Below are 19,916 nucleotides of genomic sequence, written 5' to 3' on the forward strand. Positions count from 1 at the left end.
TACAAGTCGTCGAGTCTGTTACTGGGCGAACACGAGATGCGCACAGGAAATCGATCAGCCCTCACAATGGCCCAAGGCCAGAGATCGGAACTGCTACGATTTACCCCAACAATCATCGTGCCACTCTTCGCAGAGAGGTGATAGACGCCAACGAGCCCGCGCATAGCAATCGAGGTGTAAAAAGGGGCGTTGAAGGCAGGAAGCCTGGACGAAAGAGGCTACGAGGTCACCTCGAAGCGGTCTAAGAATCGGGCGCACTTGGGGCGACTACCAGTGCCAACCCCTTATCCCGCGGTTGCGTCCGACACACAGAAATTTCCAAGGCGGCCAAGGAGCCTCCCCGCATAGCAATCGGGGTGTGAGGTTACGGATGCAGCATTGATAGCAATCGAGGTGTGAGGCGAAGGATGCAGAAGTGAGAGCCGAGGGATGTAGCAGAGATAGCAATCGGGGTGTGTGATGCAGAAGAGATAGCAATCGAGGTGTGCGGTGGGAAGGGCCCAGCAGCCAGAATGCATGAAGCGACGGATGAAGCAGTGATGACAACCGGGCTGTGAGGAGAGGAGGGATGCAGCCAAGAAAGCAATCAGGGCTCGAGGCAAGGGATGCATCAAGGATAGCAATCATGTTGTGAGGCGAGATTCCAAAGGCTAAACGTGAGAGGCTGCAGGGTCGACTCAGAGAGGTCTATGCATGTGAGAGGCTGAAAGCAAGGTCGACTCGGAGCGGTCTATGCATCGGGCGCGCTTGGGGCGACTACCAGTGCCAACCCCTTATCCCGCGACGCGTCCGACAAAGAGAACGTTCCAAGGCGGCAGAGGAGGTTACCAGCCGAAGGATGCAGTAAGTAGCAATAACAGGTATAGTTCCGCGGCGGCCGAGAAGACTCACCGCATAGGAATCGGGATGCGAGGCGAGGGATGCGGCGGGAAGGCCCCGACGGCCTAAACGGAAGAGGCTGCAGGGCCGCCTCGGAATGGTCCCAAGCATCGGATGCGATTGGGGACGACTACCAGTGCCAACCCCTTATCCCGCGATGCGTCCGATACACAGATAGTTCCAAGGCGGGCCGAGGAGCCTCACCGCATATCAATCGGGAGGTGCGAGGCGAGGGATGGGGCGGGAAGGCCCCAACGGCTAGACGGAAGAGGCTTCAGGGCCACCTCGGAATGGTCCAAGCATCGGACGCGCTTGGGGCGACTGCCAGTGCCAACCCCTTATCCCGCGATGCGTCCGATACACAGATGGTTCCAAGGCGGCCGAGGAGCCTCACCGCATAGCAATCGGGGGGTGCGAGGCGAGGGATGGGGCGGGGGAAGGCCCCAACGGCTAGACGGAAGAGGCTTCAGGGCCGCCTAGGAATGGTCCAAGCATCGGACACGCTTGGGGCGACTACCAGTGACAGCCCCCTATCCCGCGATGCGTCCGATACGAAGATGGTTCCAAGGCGGCCGAGGAGCCTCACCGCATAGCAATCGGGGGGTGCGAGGTGGGGGGATGCGGCGAGGATGGCCCCAACGGCTAGACGGAAGAGGCCACAGGGCCGCGTCGAATAGTCCAAGCATCGGACGCGCTTGGGGCGACTACCAGTGACAACCCCTTATCCCGCGATGCGTCCGATACGAAGATAGTTCCAAGGCGGCCGAGGAGCCTCACCGCATAGCAATCGGGGTGCGAGGTGGGGGATGCGGCGAGATGGCCCCCAACGGCTAGACGGAAGAGGCTGCAGGGCCGCCTCGGAATAGTCCAAGCATCGGACGCGGCTTGGGGCCACTACCAGTGACAACCCCCTTATCCCGCAATGCGTCCGATACGAAGATAGTTCCAAGGCGGCCGAAGAGCCTCACCGCATAGCAATCGGGGTGCGAGGTGGGGGGATGCGGCGAGATGGCCCCAACGGCTAGACGGAAGAGGCCACAGGGCCGCCTCGGAATAGTCCAAGCATCGGACGCGCTTGGGGCGACTACAGTGACAACCCCTTATCCCGCGATGCGTCCGATACGAAGATAGTTCCCAGGCGGCCGAGGAGGCCTCACCGCATAGCAATCGGGGTGCGAGGCGAGGGATGCGGCGAGATGGCCCCAAAGGCTAGACGGAAGAGGCTGCAGGGGCTGCCTCGGAATAGTCCAAGCATCGGACGCGCTTGGGGCGACTACCACTGCCAACCCCTTATCCCGCGATGCGTTCGATACACAGATAGTTCCGAGGCGGCCGAGGAGGTGGGGGATGCAGCGAGATGGCCCCAACGGCTAGACGGAAGAGGCTGCAGGGCCGCCTCGGAATAGTCCAAGCATCGGACGCGCTTGGGGCGACTACCAGTGACAACCCCTTATCCCGCGAATGCGTCCGATACACAGATAGTTCCGAGGCGGCCAAGGAGCCTCCCCGCATAGCAATCGTGGTGCGAGGTGGGGGATGCGGCGAGATGGCCCCAACGGCTAGACGGAAGAGGCTGCAGGGGCCGCCTCGGAATGGTCCCAAGCATCGGATGCGCTTGGGGCGACTACCACTGCCAACCCCTTATCCCGCGATGCGTCGATACACAGATAGTTCCAAGGCGGCCCGAGGAGCCTCACAGCATAGCAATCAGGGTGCGAGGCGAGGGATGCGGCGAGAAAGCCCCAACGGCTAGAGGGAAGAGGCTTCAGGTCCGCCCTCGGAATGGTCCAAGCATTGGACGCGCTTGGGGCGACTACCAGTGACAACCCCTTATCCCGCGACGCGTCCGATACACAGATAGTTCCAAGGCGGCCGAGGAGCCTCACCGCATAGCAATCGGGGTGCGAGGCGAGGGATGCGGCGAGAAGGACCCAACGGCTACACGGAAGAGGCTTCGGGGCCGCCTCGGAATGGTCCAAGCATCGGACGCGCTTGGGGCGACTACCAGTGACAACCCCTTATCCCGCGACTCGTCCGATACACAGATAGTTCCAAGGCGGCCGAGGAGCCTCACCGCATAGCAATCGGGGTGCGAGGCGAGGGATGCGGCGAGAAGGACCCAACGGCTACACGGAAGAGGCTTCGGGGCCGCCTCGGAATGGTCCAAGCATCGGACGCGCTTGGGGCGACTACCAGTGACAACCCCTTATCCCGCGACGCGTCCGATACACAGATAGTTCCAAGGCGGCCGAGGAGCCTCACCGCATAGCAATCGGGGTGCGAGGCGAGGGATGCGGCGAGAAGGACCCAACGGCTAGGACGGAAGAGGCTTCGGGTCCGCCTCGGAATGGTCCAAGCATCGGACGCGCTTGGGGCGACTACCAGTGACAACCCCTTATCCCGCGACGCGTCCGATACACAGATAGTTCCAAGGCGGCCGAGGAGCCCTCACCGCATAGCAATCGGGGTGCGAGGCGAGGATGCGGCGAGAAGGACCCAACGGCTAGACGGAAGAGGCTTCGGGTCCGCCTCGGAATGGTCCAAGCATCGGACGCGCTTGGGGCGACTACCAGTGACAACCCCTTATCCCGCGACGCGTCCGATACACAGATAGTTCCAAGGCGGCCGAGGAGCCTCACCGCATAGCAATCGGGGTGCGAGGCGAGGGATGCGGCGAGAAGGACCCAACGGCTAGACGGAAGAGGCTTCGGGTCCGCCTCGGAATGGTCCAAGCATCGGACGCGCTTGGGGCGACTACCAGTGACAACCCCTTATCCCGCGACGCGTCCGATACACAGATAGTTCCGAGGCGGCCGAGGAGCCTCACCGCATAGCAATCGGGGTGCGAGGCGAAGGATGCGGCGAGAAGGACCCAACGGCTAGACGGAAGAGGCTTCGGGTCCGCCTCGGAATGGTCTAAGCATCGGACGCGCTTGGGGCGACTACCAGTGACAACCCCTTATCCCGCGACGCGTCCGATACACAGATAGTTCCAAGGCGGCCGAGGAGCCTCACCGCATAGCAATCGGGGGTGCGAGGCGAGGGATGCGGCGAGAAGGACCCAACGGCTAGACGGAAGAGGCTTCAGGGCCGCCTCGGAATGGTCCAAGCATCGAACGCGCTTGGGGCGACTACCAGTGACAACCCCTTATCCCGCGACGCGTCCGATACACAGATAGTTCCGAGGCGGCCGAGGAGCCTCACCGCATAGCAATCGGGGTGCGAGGCGAGGGATGCGGCGAGAAGGACCCAACGGCTAGACGGAAGAGGCTTCAGGGCCGCCTCGGAATGGTCCAAGCATCGGACGCGCTTGGGGCGACTACCAGTGACAACCCCTTATCCCGCGACGCGTCCGATACACAGATAGTTCCGAGGCGGCCGAGGAGCCTCACCGCATAGCAATCGGGGTGCGAGGCGAGGGATGCGGCGAGAAGGACCCAACGGCTAGACGGAAGAGGCTTCAGGGCCGCCTCGGAATGGTCCAAGCATCGGACGCGCTTGGGGCGACTACCAATGACAACCCCTTATCCCGCGACGCGTCCGATACACAGATAGTTCCGAGGCGGCCGAGGAGCCTCACCGCATAGCAATCGGGGGTGCGAGGCGAGGCGAGGGATGCGGCGAGGAAGGACCCAACGGCTAGACGGAAGAGGCTTCAGGGCCGCCTCGGAATGGTCCCAAGCATCGGACGCGCTTGGGGCGACTACCAGTGACAACCCCTTATCCCGCGACGCGTCCGATACACAGATAGTTCCGAGGCGGCCGAGGAGCCACACCGCATAGCAATCGGGGTGCGAGGCGAGGGATGCGGCGAGAAGGACCCAACGGCTAGACGGAAGAGGCTTCAGGGCCGCCTCGGAATGGTCCAAGCATCGGACGCGCTTGGGGCGACTACCGTTGCCAACCCCTTATCCCGCGATGCGTCTGATACACAGATAGTTCCGAGGCGGCCGAGGAGCCTCACCGCATAGCAATCGGGTTTGCGAGGCAGATTATTGGGAAGGGAACCCCCTGGGATGCGGCTCAAGCAGTGCCCAAAGGGACTGGAATGCGGAATCACATCGAGAGACCCAAATGCTATACGAGGGCTCAAATCGAATTATCGATTTGGCCACGACATGGACGCATCGGAACGACTACCTTTGCCGAACCACTCGCAATTGCATCCATACCGAAACCAATAGACATTTCCGTTAGAGCCCTCGCATAGCATTCGGGAATCTCGCATGCCCCTCTAAATCGACCAATGCTGGCGCTCAATGAAAATCCGAGCGCTACCACCGTTCGAGCGCCAGCATTGGTCGAGTTAGAGGGGGCACGGGGGAGAATGCTCCAGTCAACACCTCCCCTATATAAGTTATTTGTCCGATTCTCGCACAACCGTAGTCTGCCTCGTCGAATCAAACAACGGTCCCAGATTCCGACTTCCGTTCCGTAGAGACCCAAAAGCTAGATGGAGGCTCGCAAGAAAGAGAGTCGGCGCATAGCAATCGGGTTTCTCGAACGTTTAGGGACCGAGCTCACTTGCGGATAGGGCAAAATCCGCCAAGCAACCCAAAAGCTAGACGGGGGCTCGAATCGAATCGCCTAGGCGGCCACAACAACGACGTGTTGGATCGACTACCAGTGCCAAACCATTCAGCAAGACTAGTCTGTGTCGAGGCCGGATAGAGATTCTCAGAGAGCGCCCGTATAGCATTTAGGAGACCTGCCGCGTCCCTCACACTCGACAAATGGTGGTGCACGTTTATAAATCCGAGCGATCCCAACCCTTTCAAGCACCAACATCGGTCGAGATAGAGGGGCACGGAGGGGGCTGCGTGAGACAACACAGTCCCCTATATAAGTTATTTGTCCGATTCTCACACATCCGAAGAATGGTCATCAAATCGGACAACAGCCCAAACTTCCGACTTCCGTCCCAGAAAGCCCAAGAGCTATCTAAAACGTTCATGGCCGGAACTCGATCGCGGCTATACCAGTCCGCCAAGCAACCCAAAAGCTAGACTGGAGCTCTAGTCGAATCACCTCTGTGGCCATTGCAAGGACGTGTTGGAGCGACTACCATTGCCGAACCATTCCGCAGGTCGAGTCCATACCAAGGCCGCATAGAGATTCACGATGAGCTCCTGCATAGCAATCAGGAGACTTGCCGTGTCCATCACAATCGATAAATCCTGGTGCAAGATTTTTGCATCCGAGCGCTCCAACCAGTCGAGCACCAGCATCAATCGACATAAACGGGCACGGGGGGAGGATGCTCGAGAACACTACCTCCCCTATATAAGTTATTTGTCCGATTCTCAAGCAGCCGAAGTCTGGTCATCGAATCGGGTCAAAGACCACAACTTCCGACTTTACCCACAATGCAAGTCATCGAATCGAACATCGGCCCCCGAGTCGGACTCCATGCGTATGTCAGGTCATCGGACCCAAATTCCGCCTTCCTGCGCATGGCGGGCCATCAATATCAACTCGGTCATCGGACCCAAACTCCGCCTTTTTGCGTATGGCACGCCTTCAAATCGGTCATCGGACCCAAATTCCGCCTTCCTGTGCATGGCGGGCCATCAACATCAACTCGGTCATCGGACCCAAATTCCGCCTTCTGCGCATGGCACGCCATCAACTCGGTCATCGGACCCAAATTCCGCCTTCCTGCGCATGGCAGGTCATCGGACACAAATTCAGACCTCGCCAATATGCCTACGTATCGAATCGGTCATCGGACCCAACTTCCGACTTCATCCATACTGTAGGGTCTTTGAGGTTGGCGCGGTGCGCTCAACCCAGGGAGTCGACCCATCGAAGCATACACCTCCCCTATATAAGCTATTTGTCCGATTCCCACACCTGTGTAGTTTGCACCTCTGACCAGGACATCGACCCCAACTTCCGAACTCGACTGCAACGACGGCACCAGCGCCTTGGTGCGCACCTTGCGACGCACAGTCCCAACATTCGCCTTCCTGCACATGGCAGGTCATCGGACCCAAATTCCGACCTCGCGAGTATGCCTACATATCGAATCGGTCATCGGACCCAACTTCCGACTTCATCCATACCGTAGGGTCTTTGAGGTTGGCGCGGTGCGCTCAACCCGGGGAGTCGACCCAACGAAGCATACACCTCCCCTATATAAGCTATTTGTCCGATTCCCACACCTGTGTAGTTTGCACCTCCGATCAAGACATCGACCCCCAACTTCCGAACTCGCCTCCAACGACCGAACCAGCGCCTTGGTGCGCACCTTGCAACGCACAGTGCCAACATTCGCCTTCCTGCACGTGGCAGGTCATCGGACCCAAATTCCGACCTCGCGAGTATGCCTACATATCGAATCGGTCATCGGACCCAACTTCCGACTTCATCCATACCGTAGGGTCTTTGAGGTTGGCGCGGTGCGCTCAACCCGGGGAGTCGACCCAACGAAGCATACACCTCCCCTATATAAGCTATTTGTCCGATTCCCACACCTGTGTAGCTTGCACCTCCGATCAGGACATCGACCCCAACTTCCGAACTCGACTAAAAAGACCGCACCAGCGCCTTGGTGTGCACCTTGCAACGCACAGTGTCAACATTCGCCTTCCTGCACATGGCAGGTCATCGGACCCAAATTCCGACCTCATGAGCATACCTACTAATCGAATTGGTCATCGGACCCAACTTCCGACTTCATCCATACCGTAGGGTCTTTGAGGTTGGCGCGGTGCGCTCAACCTGGGGAGTCGACCCATCGAAGCATACACCTCCCCTATATAAGCTATTTGTCCGATTCCGACACCTGTGTAGTTTGCACCTCCGCTCAGGACATCGACCCCAACTTCCGAACTCGCCTGCAACGACCGAACCAGCGCCTTGGTGCGCACCAAAAGTGCGCACTTTTGGAGGGCACTTTTGTGCGCTCCAAAGGTGCGCACTTTTGGAGGGCACTTTTCTGCGCTCCAAAGGTGCGCACTTTTGGAGGGCACTTTTTGGAGGGCACTTTTCTGCGCTCCAAAGAGGGCACTTTTTGGAGGGCACTTTTCTGCGCTCCAAAGGTGCGCACTTTTGGAGGGCACTTTTTGGAGGGCACTTTTCTGCGCTCCAAAGGTGCGCACTTTTGGAGGGCACTTTTTGGAGGGCACTTTTCTGCGCTCCAAAGGTGCGCACTTTTGGAGGGCACTTTTTGGAGGGCACTTTTCTGCGCTCCAAAGGTGCGCACTTTTGGAGGGCACTTTTTGGAGGGCACTTTTCTGCGCTCCAAAGGTGCGCACTTTTGGAGGGCACTTTTTGGAGGGCACTTTTCTGCGCTCCAAAGGTGCGCACTTTTGGAGGGCACTTTTTGGAGGGCACTTTTCTGCGCTCCAAAGGTGCGCACTTTTGGAGGGCACTTTTTGGAGGGCACTTTTCTGCGCTCCAAAGGTGCGCACTTTTGGAGGGCACTTTTGTGCACTCCAAAGGTGCGCACTTTTGGAGGGCACTTTTCCTGTGCTCCAAAGGTGCACACCTAGGTGAGCACCTTCGACCACACCTTGTAGCACACCAAACTCTGACTTTCGACTTCATCCGCAATGCAGGGTCTTTGAGGTTGGCGCAATGCGCACAACCAGGGGAGTCGACCCATCAAACCCAACACCTCCCCTATATAAGCTATTTGTCTGATTCTCATACATGCGTAGCCTGCAGGAGCAATTAGGACATCGACCCCAACTTTCGGCTTCTAAACGAAAACAAGGTCTTTGAGGTTGGTGTAATGCGAACAACTAGGGGAGTCAACCCATCAAACCCAACACCTCCCCTATATAAGCTATTTGTCTGATTCTCATACATGTGTAGTCTACAGGAGCAATTAGGACATCGACCCCAACTTTTGACTTCTTAACGAAAACAAGGTCTTTGAGGTTGACGTAATGCGCACAACCAGGGGAGTCGACCCATCAAACCCAACACCTCCCCTATATAAGCTATTTGTCCGATTCTCATACATGTGTAGCCTGCAGGAGCCATTAGGACATTGACCCCAACTTTTGACTTCTTAACGAAAACAAGGTCTTTGAGGTTGGCGTAATGCGCACAACCAAGGGAGTTGACCCATCAAACCCAACACCTCCCCTATATAAGCTATTTGTCTGATTCTCATACATGTGTAGCCTGCAACAACGATTAGGACATCCACCCCAACTTCTGAATTCGTCTGCGTTGACCGCACCAAAGGTGCACGCCTTGGTGCTCACCAAAATCCGACTTCCGACTTCTTCTGCTATGCGGGGTCTTTGAGGTTGGCGCAGTGCGCACAACCAGGGGAGTCAACCCACCGAATGCAACACCTCCCCTATATAAGCTATTTGTCTGATTCTCATACATGCGTAGACTGCAGCAATGATTAGGACATCCACCCCAACTTTTGACTTCTTAAACAAGACAGGGTCTTTGAAGTTGGTGCAGTGCACACAACCAGGGGAGTCGACCCATCAAACGCAACACCTCCCCTATATAAAGCTATTTGTCCGATTCTCATACGTGTAGTCTGCAGCAGCGATTAGGACATCGACCCCAACTTCCGAATTCGTTTGCATTGACCGCACCAAAGGTGCACGCCTTGGTGTGCACCCTGGAGTGCACTTTGGTGCTCACCTCGGTGCACACTTTGGTGTGCACCTCGGTGTGCACCAAAGGTGCGCACCTTGGAGCGCACCAAAGGTGTACACTTTGGAGCGCACCACATAGGGTCTTTGAGAGGTTGGCGCAGTGCGCACACCAAGGTGGGTGTTGAGGTGCGTGCCGAGGTGGGTGGGTGCTAGGGTGCGCTCCATGGTGGGTGCCAGGGTGGGTGCGTGCTAGGGTGGATTCCAAAGAGGGTCATAGGGTGGGTGCCAAGGTGGGTTGGTGATATAGTGGGTTCAAAGGTGGGTACTAGGGTGGGTTCCAAGGTGGGTCACAAGTTGGGTGCCAGGATGCGTGGGTGTTAGGTTGGGTGCCAAGGTGGGCTCCTGCGTGGGTGGGTGCTAGGGTGGGTTTCAAGGTGGACGCGAGGGCGGGTGCCAAGGTGGGTAACAAGTTGGGTGTTAGGATGGGTGAGTGCTAGAGTGGGTGCCAAGGTGGGTGGGTGCTAAGGTGGATGCCAAGGTGGTTCACAGGGTGGGTGGGTTCTAGGGTGAGTTCCAAGGTGGGTCACAGGTTCAGTGCTAGGGTGGGTGTCAAGGCGGGTGTCGAGGTGCCTGGGTGCTAGGGTGTGGATGCCAATGTGGGTCATAGGGTGGGTACTAGGGTGGGCTGCAATGTGGGTGCCAAGGTGGGTAACATGCTCGGTGGGTTCTAAATTGGGTGCCAGGGTGGGTGTGCACCCACCTTGCCCGAGGTGGGTGCCAAGGTGCCAGTGTGGGTGGGTGCTAAGGTGGATGCCAAGGTGGGTGAGAAGGTGGGTGATAGGTTGAGTGGTAGGATGGGTGGGTGCCAAGATGGGTCACAGGGTGGGTGCAAGGGTGGGTAGGTGCTAGGGTTGGTGTCAGGGTGGGTGGGTGCTAGGTTGGGTTCCAAGGTGGGTGCGAGGGTGAGTGTCAAGGTGGGTCACAGGTTAGGTGCTAGGATGGGTGAGTGCTAGGGTGCAAAGGTGCCAGGGTGGGTGCTAGGATGGGTCGATGCTAGGGTGAGTGGCAAGGTGGGTCCACAAGTGTCAAGGTGGGTGCCGAGGTGGGTGCCAAGTCGGCGACTGCTATGGTGGATGCCAAGGTGGGTCACGGGGTGGGTGCCAAGTTGCTAGGTTGGGTTCCAAGGTGGGTGCCAACGTGGGTGCTAGGGTGCGTGGGTTAAAGGGTGTGTCACAACGTGGGTGCCAGGATGGGTGCGCACCCACACTGGCCAAGACGGGTGCGGGTGCAAGGTTGGGTTCCAAGCCCGGTCACAGGCTGGGTGCTAGGATGGGTGGGTGCCAAGGTGGGCACCAGGGTGGGTGCACCCACCCTGGCCAAGGTGGGTCACGGGGTGGGTCCTAGGGTGGGTAACGGGGTGGGTACTAAGGTGCGTGCCAAGGTGGGTCATAGGGTGGGTGCCAAGGTGGGCACCAGGGTGGGTGTGCACCAACCCTAGCCAGGGTAGGTCACGGGGTGGTTGTCGGGGTGGGCGTCAAGGAGCCAAGGTGGGTGGCAAGTAGCCAAGTTGCGTGCCAAGGTGGGTGTCGGGGTGGGTGCCAAGGATCCAAGGTGGGTGCCAAGGAACCAAGGTGGGTGTCTGGTGGTGGGTGCCGAGGTGGGAGCCAGGGTGGGTCCCAAGGTGAGTGCAAAGGTGGGTGCCAGGGTCAAGGTGAGTGCCAATGTGGGTTCCAAGGTGCCAGGGTCAGGGTGAGTGCCAATGTGGGTTCAAAGGTGCTAAGTTGGGTGCGAGGTTGGGTGCGAGGGTGGGTGGGTGCCAAGGTGTGCTAGGTGGAAGCCCGGGTGGGTCGGCATCCCATGGGTGTCGAGTTGGGTGCCTGATGGGTGCTTCTTGTCAAGTTTTAGTCGTCGGGACTCATTTCGAGCCTTAGAGGTCGTTTCTTGTCCGGTTGCCCTGTCTTCGACCTGGGAACCCAATTTTGGTCCTCGGGTCCCATTTTTTTTTGTCTCGCATCCCACTTTTGGCCTGTGGCCTTTTCGGGGTCGATTCTCGTTTTGGGCATCAGAGCATGTTTCTTCTCCTAAAACCCAATATTTGTTTATTAAGTCTCGGAACACATTTTTGTTCTCGTGGACCCATCATGGGTCTTGGAACGCATTTGTGGTCCTTGGGTCCCATTTTGCATCCCGAAACTTGTGTTTTGGTGCTTGATCCCTATTTTGGGTGCCCACCTTGCACCAAGTGCGCACCCGGGGCAAACCGAGCGCCTTGGTGCACCGGGGCAAGATCGAGCGTGCACCCGAGGCGCCCCGAACATGCACCAAGGTGCACTCGGCCCACATGTGAGCGCAGGTCGTTGCGCCCGAGGTGGTGTGTGGGCACCGCGTTGCAGACGGGACACTGCACGCACACGACGCCCCCTCCAGGTGCACGCACGTAGGCCGGGCCGGGTGCACACCCGACGCCCTAGCAAGGTGCGCGCACCCGGGCAGGGCTCACACTTGGCGAACGGGGCGCACTTCGCGAGGGAGGGTGTGCACCTCGACGGGGGTGGGTGGCCGGGGTGGATTCGCACGTGGGTCGCGGTTTGCTAAGTACACACTGCGACAAGCTCATAACGGGTGCGATCATACCAGCGTTAGTGCACCGGATCCCATCAGAACTCCGCAGTTAAGCGCGCTTGGGCCGGAGTAGTACTGGGATGGGTGACCTCCCGGGAAGTCCCGGTGTTGCACCCTTTTTTAGTTTTTCGCCGGGCGTCGCAATGCTATTTGAATAAACCTTTTGCCCGTTTGCGTTCTCGTCGGGGCCGGGCCGGGCCGGGGTGCGCTGCCCGCACTACCGCGCGCGCGGGGGCGACACCGAGCGCGCACCCGAGGCGCCCCGAGCACACAGGCCACGGTGCAACCCGGGCGTTGTGCGCGCACCCCGGTGCGCCCGAGGTGCTGCGCGCGCACCCAGGTGAAATCGGTGTGCACCTCGGCCAGTGCGCGCTCGGTCGAGTCGCGCACGTTGGCCAAGGTGCACGGTGATGTTTCTTACTCTAAGGTTCCGCACCAGACGCCCGGGACAGGTGAGCGAAGCTGGGCGGGGCCGGGTGCGCGGCCGGGGCAGGTGCACGCAGCTGGAGAGAGCTTTGGAGCACACTTCGGAGCGCACCAATGATGCGCTCCATTCAAAAGTTTCCTGAAAAGGCAAAAAAAGTTGAGATTATAGAATTTCCCACTTGAGAGATTGTAAAAAAAAAAAATTTAAAATGAAGGAAACGCGGGTGCCAAGGTGTGCGCAGCCCAGCCAAGGTGTGCGCACCAAGGCGCCCACCCTGGCGAAGGTGCACGCAAGGTGCGCACCCGAGGCAAACCGGACAATTAACCCAACTTTCGACTTCGCGCGCACCTTGGAGCGCACTTCGGAGCGCTCCTTGGTGCGCACCAATCTTGGGCACCTCGGAGTGCACCATGGCGCCCACCAAGGTGCGCACCCGGGGCAAACCGAGCTCCGACTTCGTGCGCACCTTGGAGCGCACGAAAGGTGCGCACCATGGCGCCCACCAAGGTGCGCAGCCCAGCCAAGGCGTGCGCATCAAGGTGCGCACCCTGGCGAAGGTGCGCACCCGGGGCAAACCGAGCTCCGACTTCGTGCGCACCTTGGAGCGCACAAAAGGTGCGCAACCCAGCCAAGGTGTGCGCACCCCGGTCAAACCGAGCTCCGAATCGTGCGCACCAGAGGTGCACGCCATCGTGCGCACCTTGGAGCACACTTCGGAGCCCTCCTTGGTGCGCGCCGATGTTGCGCACCTCGGAGCGCACCCGGGGAAAACAATGCAATTAACCCGACTTTCGACTTCGTGGGCACCTCGGAGCGCTCTCGGGTTCGCACCTCGGAGCACACCGAGGTGCCCACCCTGGCGAAGGTGCACGCGAGGTGCGCACCCGGGGCAAACCGGGCTCCGACTTCGTGCACGCCGCACCTTGGAGCACACTTCGGAGCGCTCCTTGGTGCGCACCATGGTGCCCACCAGGGCGCGCAACCCCGGCGAAGGTGCACGCGAGGTGCGCACCCGGGGCAAACCGGGCTCCGACTTCGTGCACGCCATGGTGCCCACCGCGGCGAAGGTGCACGCGAGGTGCGCACCCGGGGCAAACCGGGCTCCGACTTCGTGCACGCCGCACCTTGGAGCACACTTCGGAGCGCTCCTTGGTGCGCACCATGGTGCCCACCAGGGCGCGCAACCCCGCCGAAGGTGCACGCGAGGTGCGCACCCGGGGCAAACCGGGCTCCGACTTCGTGCACGCCGCACCTTGGAGCACACTTCGGAGCGCTCCTTGGTGCGCACCATGGTGCCCACCAGGGCGCGCAACCCCGCCGAAGGTGCACGCGAGGTGCGCACCCGGGGCAAACCGGGCTCCGACTTCGTGCACGCCATGGTGCGCACCGCGGCGAAGGTGCGCACCCGGGGCAAACCGGGCTCCGACTTCGTGCACGCCGCACCTTGGAGCACACTTCGGAGCGCTCCTTGGTGCGCACCAGGGCGCGCAACCCAGCCGAGGTGCCCACCCCGGCGAAGGTGCACGCGAGGTGCGTACCCGGGGCAAACCGGGCTCCGACTTCGTGCACGCCGCACCTTGGAGCACACTTCGGAGCGCTCCTTGGTGCGCACCATGGTGCCCACCAGGCCGCGCAACCCAGCCAAGGTGTGCGCACCAAGGTGCACGCGAGGTGCGCACCCGGGGCAAACCGGGGTCCGACTTCGTGCACGCCGCACCTTGGAGCACACATCGGGGCGCTCCCGGGTTCGCACCGGCGTTGCGCACCGTGGTGGGCACCTCGGAGCACACCAAGGTGGGCAGCGAGGTGCGCACCTTTGATGCGATGCCTTCACTAATTTCCATAAAAGGCAAAAAAAAAACGAGATTTTAAAATTTCCGTTTTGAAAGATAGTGAGAAAAAGGGAATGCTGGTGCCATCTTGAGCCCGCCCTGGTGCGCAGCCCAGCCAAGGTGTGCGCACCAAGGTGCCCACCCTGGCGAAGGTGCGCGCCCGGGCAATTAACCCAACTTCCAACTTCGCGCGCGCCAGGGTGGGAGCGCACCCAACAACCGGGCCTGGGAAGAGCCAATGCGAGAAACCCCACCAAACGCTCTGACAAAAAAAGAGGGGGCGCTCCAGTAACCCCGCTTCGGAGCGCACCCTGGGCAAACCCAGCCAAGGTGCCCACCCCGGCCAAGGTGCAGGCGAGGTGCGCACCCGGGGCAAACCGGGCTCCGACAACGTGCACGCCGCACCTTGGAGCACACTTCGTAGCGCTCCCGGGTGCGCACCTCAGAGCACACCAAGGTGGGCAGCGAGGTGCGCACCTTTGATGCGCTGCCTTCACTAATTTCCAGAAAAGGCAAAAAAAAAAGGAGATTTTAAAATTTCCGTTTTGAAAGATAGTGAAAAAAACGGAACGCGCGTGCCATCTTGAGCCCGCCCTGGTGCGCAGCCCAGGTAAGGTGCCCACCCTGGCAAAGGTGCGCACCCGGGCAATTAACCCTACTTCCGACTTCGTGCGCGCCAGGGTGGCAACCGGGCCTCGGAAGAGCCAATGCGAGAAACCCCACCAAACGCTCCGACAAAAAAAGAGGCGGCGCTCCAATAACCCCGCTTCGGAGCGCAGCCGGGGCAAACCCAGCCAAGGTGCCCACCCCGACGAAGGTGCACGCGAGGTGCGCACCCGGGGCAAACCGGGCTCCGACAACGTGCACGCAGCACCTTGGAGCACACTTCGAAGCACTCCCGGGTGCCCACCGGCGTTGCGCACCGTGGTGGGCAGCGAGGTGCGCACCTTTGATGCGCTGCCTTCACTAATTTCCAGAAAAAGGCAAAAAAAAATGAGATTTTAAAATTTCCGTTTTGAAAGATAGTGAAAAAAAAGGAACGCGGGTGCCATCTTGAGCCCGCCCTGGTGCGCAGCCCAGGCAAGGCATGCGCACCAAGGTGCCCACCCGAGGTGCACACCCGGGGCAAACCGGGCTCCGACTTCGTGCAGGCCGCACCTTGGAGCACACTTCGGAGCGCTCCTTGGTGCGCACCATGGTGCCCACCAGGGCGCGCAACCCAGCCAAGGTCTGCACACCAAGGTGCCCACCCCGGCGAAGGTGCACGCGAGGTGCGCACCCGGGGCAAACCGGGCTCCGACTTCGTGCACGCCATGGTGCCCACCGCGGCGAAGGTGCACGCGAGGTGCGCACCCGGGGCAAACCGGGCTCCGACTTCGTGCACGCCGCACCTTGGAGCACACTTCGGAGCGCTCCTTGGTGCGCACCATGGTGCCCACCAGGGCGCGCAACCCAGCCAAGGTGTGCGCACCAAGGTGCACGCGAGGTGCGCACCCGGGGCAAACCGGGGTCCGACTTCGTGCACGCCGCACCTTGGAGCACACATCGGAGCGCTCCCAGGTTCGCACCAGCGTTGCGCACCTTTGATGCGCTGCCTTCACTAATTTCCAGAAAAGGCAAAAAAAAACGATATTTTAAAATTTCCGTTCTGAAAGATAGTGAAAAAAACGGAACGCGGGTGCCATCTTGAGCCCTTCCTGGTGCGCAGCCCAGGCAAGTTGTGCGCACCAAGGTGCCCACCCTGGCGGAGGTGCGCGCCCGGGGCAAACCGGGCTCCGACTTCGTGCACTGCATGGTGCCCACCAAGGCGCGCAACCCAGCCAAGGTGCCCACCGCAGCGAAGGTGCACGCGAGGTGCACACCCGGGGCAAACCGGGCTCCGACTTCGTGCACGCCGCACCTTGGAGCACACTTCAGAGCGCTCCTTGGTGCGCACCAGGGCGCGCAACCCAGCCGAGGTGCCCACCCCGGCGAAGGTGCACGCGAGGTGCGCACCCGGGGCAAACCGGGCTCCGACTTCGTGCACGCCATGGTGCCCACCGCGGCGAAGGTGCGCACCCGGGGCAAACCGGGCTCCGACTTCGTGCACGCCGCACCTTGGAGCACACTTCGGAGCGCTCCTTGGTGCGCACCATGGTGCCCACCAGGCCGCGCAACCCAGCCAAGGTGTGCGCACCAAGGTGCACGCGAGGTGCGCACCCGGGGCAAACCGGGGTCCGACTTCGTGCACGCCGCACCTTGGAGCACACATCGGGGCGCTCCCGGGTTCGCACCGGCGTTGCGCACCGTGGTGGGCACCTCGGAGCACACCAAGGTGGGCAGCGAGGTGCGCACCTTTGATGCGATGCCTTCACTAATTTCCATAAAAGGCAAAAAAAAAACGAGATTTTAAAATTTCCGTTTTGAAAGATAGTGAGAAAAAGGGAATGCTGGTGCCATCTTGAGCCCGCCCTGGTGCGCAGCCCAGCCAAGGTTTGCGCACCAAGGTGCCCACCCTGGCGAAGGTGCGCGCCCGGGCAATTAACCCAACTTCCAACTTCGCGCGCGCCAGGGTGGGAGCGCACCCAACAACCGGGCCTGGGAAGAGCCAATGCGAGAAACCCCACCAAACTCTCTGACAAAAAAAGAGGGGGCGCTCCAGTAACCCCGCTTCGGAGCGCACCCTGGGCAAACCCAGCCAAGGTGCCCACCCCGGCCAAGGTGCAGGCGAGGTGCGCACCCGGGGCAAACCGGGCTCCGACAACGTGCACGCCGCACCTTGGAGCACACTTCGTAGCGCTCCCGGGTGCGCACCTCAGAGCACACCAAGGTGGGCAGCGAGGTGCGCACCTTTGATGCGCTGCCTTCACTAATTTCCAGAAAAGGCAAAAAAAAAAGGAGATTTTAAAATTTCCGTTTTGAAAGATAGTGAAAAAAACGGAACGCGCGTGCCATCTTGAGCCCGCCCTGGTGCGCAGCCCAGGTAAGGTGCCACCCTGGCAAAGGTGCGCACCCGGGCAATTAACCCTACTTCCGACTTCGTGCGCGCCAGGGTGGCAACCGGGCCTCGGAAGAGCCAATGCGAGAAACCCCACCAAACGCTCCGACAAAAAAAGAGGCGGCGCTCCAATAACCCCGCTTCGGAGCGCAGCCGGGGCAAACCAAGCCAAGGTGCCCACCCCGACGAAGGTGCACGCGAGGTGCGCACCCGGGGCAAACCGGGCTCCGACAACGTGCACGCAACACCTTGGAGCACACTTCGAAGCACTCCCGGGGTGCCCACCGGCGTTGCGCACCGTGGTGGGCAGCGAGGTGCGCACCTTTGATGCGCTGCCTTCACTAATTTCCAGAAAAAGGCAAAAAAAAATGAGATTTTAAAATTTCCGTTTTGAAAGATAGTGAAAAAAAAGGAACGCGGGTGCCATCTTGAGCCCGCCCTGGTGCGCAGCCCAGGCAAGGCATGCGCACCAAGGTGCCCACCCGAGGTGCACACCCGGGGCAAACCGGGCTCCGACTTCGTGCAGGCCGCACCTTGGAGCACACTTCGGAGCGCTCCTTGGTGCGCACCATGGTGCCCACCAGGGCGCACCCGGGGCAAACCGGGCTCCGACTTTGTGCACGCCGCACCTTGGAGCACACATCGGAGCGCTCCCAGGTTCGCACCAGCGTTGCGCACCTTTGATGCGCTGCCTTCACTAATTTCCAGAAAAGGCAAAAAAAAACGATATTTTAAAATTTCCGTTCTGAAAGATAGTGAAAAAAACGGAACGCGGGTGCCATCTTGAGCCCTTCCTGGTGCGCAGCCCAGGCAAGTTGTGCGCACCAAGGTGCCCACCCTGGCGGAGGTGCGCGCCCGGGGCAAACCGGGCTCCGACTTCGTGCACTGCATGGTGCCCACCAAGGCGCGCAACCCAGCCAAGGTGCCCACCGCAGCGAAGGTGCACGCGAGGTGCGCACCCGAGGTGCACACCCGGGGCAAACCGGGCTCCGACTTCGTGCACGCCGCACCTTGGAGCACACTTCAGAGCGCTCCTTGGTACGCACCAGGGCGCGCAACCCAGCCAAGGTGCTCACCCCGGCGAAGGTGCACGCGAGGTGCGCACCCGGGGCAAACCGGGCTCGGACTTCGTGCACGCCGCACCTTGGAGCACACATCGGAGCGCTCCCGGGTTCGCACCAGCATTGCGCACCTTTGATGCGCTGCCTTCACTAATTTCCAGAAAAGGCAAAAAAAAAGAAAAAAATGAGATTTTAAAATTTCCGTTTTGAAAGATAGTGAAAAAAACGGAACGCGGGTGCCATCTTGAGCCCGCCCTGGTGTGCAGCCCAGGCAAGTTGTGCGCACCAAGGCACCCACCCTGGCCAAGGTGGGTCACGGGGTGGGTCCTAGGGTGGGTAACGGGGTGGGTACTAAGGTGCGTGCCAAGGTGGGTCATAGGGTGGGTGCCAAGGTGGGCACCAGGGTGGGTGTGCACCAACCCTAGCCAGGGTAGGTCACGGGGTGGTTGTCGGGGTGGGCGTCAAGGAGCCAAGATGGGTGGCAAGTAGCCAAGTTGCGTGCCAAGGTGGGTGTCGGGGTGGGTGCCAAGGATCCAAGGTGGGTGCCAAGGAACCAAGGTGGGTGTCTGGGTGGGTGCCGAGGTGGGAGCCAGGGTGGGTCCCAAGGTGAGTGCAAAGGTGGGTGCCAGGGTCAAGGTGAGTGCCAATGTGGGTTCCAAGGTGCCAGGGTCAGGGTGAGTGCCAATGTGGGTTCAAAGGTGCTAAGTTGGGTGCGAGGTTGGGTGCGAGGGTGGGTGGGTGCCAAGGTGTGCTAGGTGGAAGCCCGGGTGGGTCGGCATCCCATGGGTGTCGAGTTGGGTGCCTGATGGGTGCTTCTTGTCAAGTTTTAGTCGCCGGGACTCATTTCGAGCCTTAGAGGTCGTTTCTTGTCCGGTTGCCCTGTCTTCGACCTGGGAACCCAATTTTGGTCCTCGGGTCCCATTTTTTTTTGTCTCGCATCCCACTTTTGGCCTGTGGCCTTTTCGGGGTCGATTCTCGTTTTGGGCATCAGAGCATGTTTCTTCTCCTAAAACCCAATATTTGTTTATTAAGTCTCGGAACACATTTTTGTTCTCGTGGACCCATCATGGGTCTTGGAACGCATTTGTGGTCCTTGGGTCCCATTTTGCATCCCGAAACTTGTGTTTTGGTGCTTGATCCCTATTTTGGGTGCCCACCTTGCACCAAGTGCGCACCCGGGGCAAACCGAGCGCCTTGGTGCACCGGGGCAAGATCGAGCGTGCACCCGAGGCGCCCCGAACATGCACCAAGGTGCACTCGGCCCACATGTGAGCGCAGGTCGTTGCGCCCGAGGTGGTGTGTGGGCACCGCGTTGCAGACGGGACACTGCACGCACACGACGCCCCCTCCAGGTGCACGCACGTAGGCCGGGCCGGGTGCACACCCGACGCCCTAGCAAGGTGCGCGCACCCGGGCAGGGCTCACACTTGGCGAACGGGGCGCACTTCGCGAGGGAGGGTGTGCACCTCGACGGGGGTGGGTGGCCGGGGTGGATTCGCACGTGGGTCGCGGTTTGCTAAGTACACACTGCGACAAGCTCATAAC

General features: G+C 60.2%; 1 non-coding gene across 1 annotated transcript; it reads left to right on the forward strand.

The window, feature by feature from the left end:
• Positions 1 to 12,072: 12,072 nt before the first annotated feature.
• LOC131866356 (5S ribosomal RNA) lies at positions 12,073 to 12,191 on the forward strand. Its single transcript, XR_009364974.1, has one exon. It is a non-coding gene; the product is annotated as a 5S ribosomal RNA (ribosomal RNA).
• Positions 12,192 to 19,916: the final 7,725 nt, after the last annotated feature.

The sequence above is a fragment of the Cryptomeria japonica genome, unplaced genomic scaffold (assembly GCF_030272615.1).
Source record: "Cryptomeria japonica unplaced genomic scaffold, Sugi_1.0 HiC_scaffold_141, whole genome shotgun sequence".
In the NCBI taxonomy this organism is placed as follows: domain Eukaryota; kingdom Viridiplantae; phylum Streptophyta; class Pinopsida; order Cupressales; family Cupressaceae; genus Cryptomeria; species Cryptomeria japonica.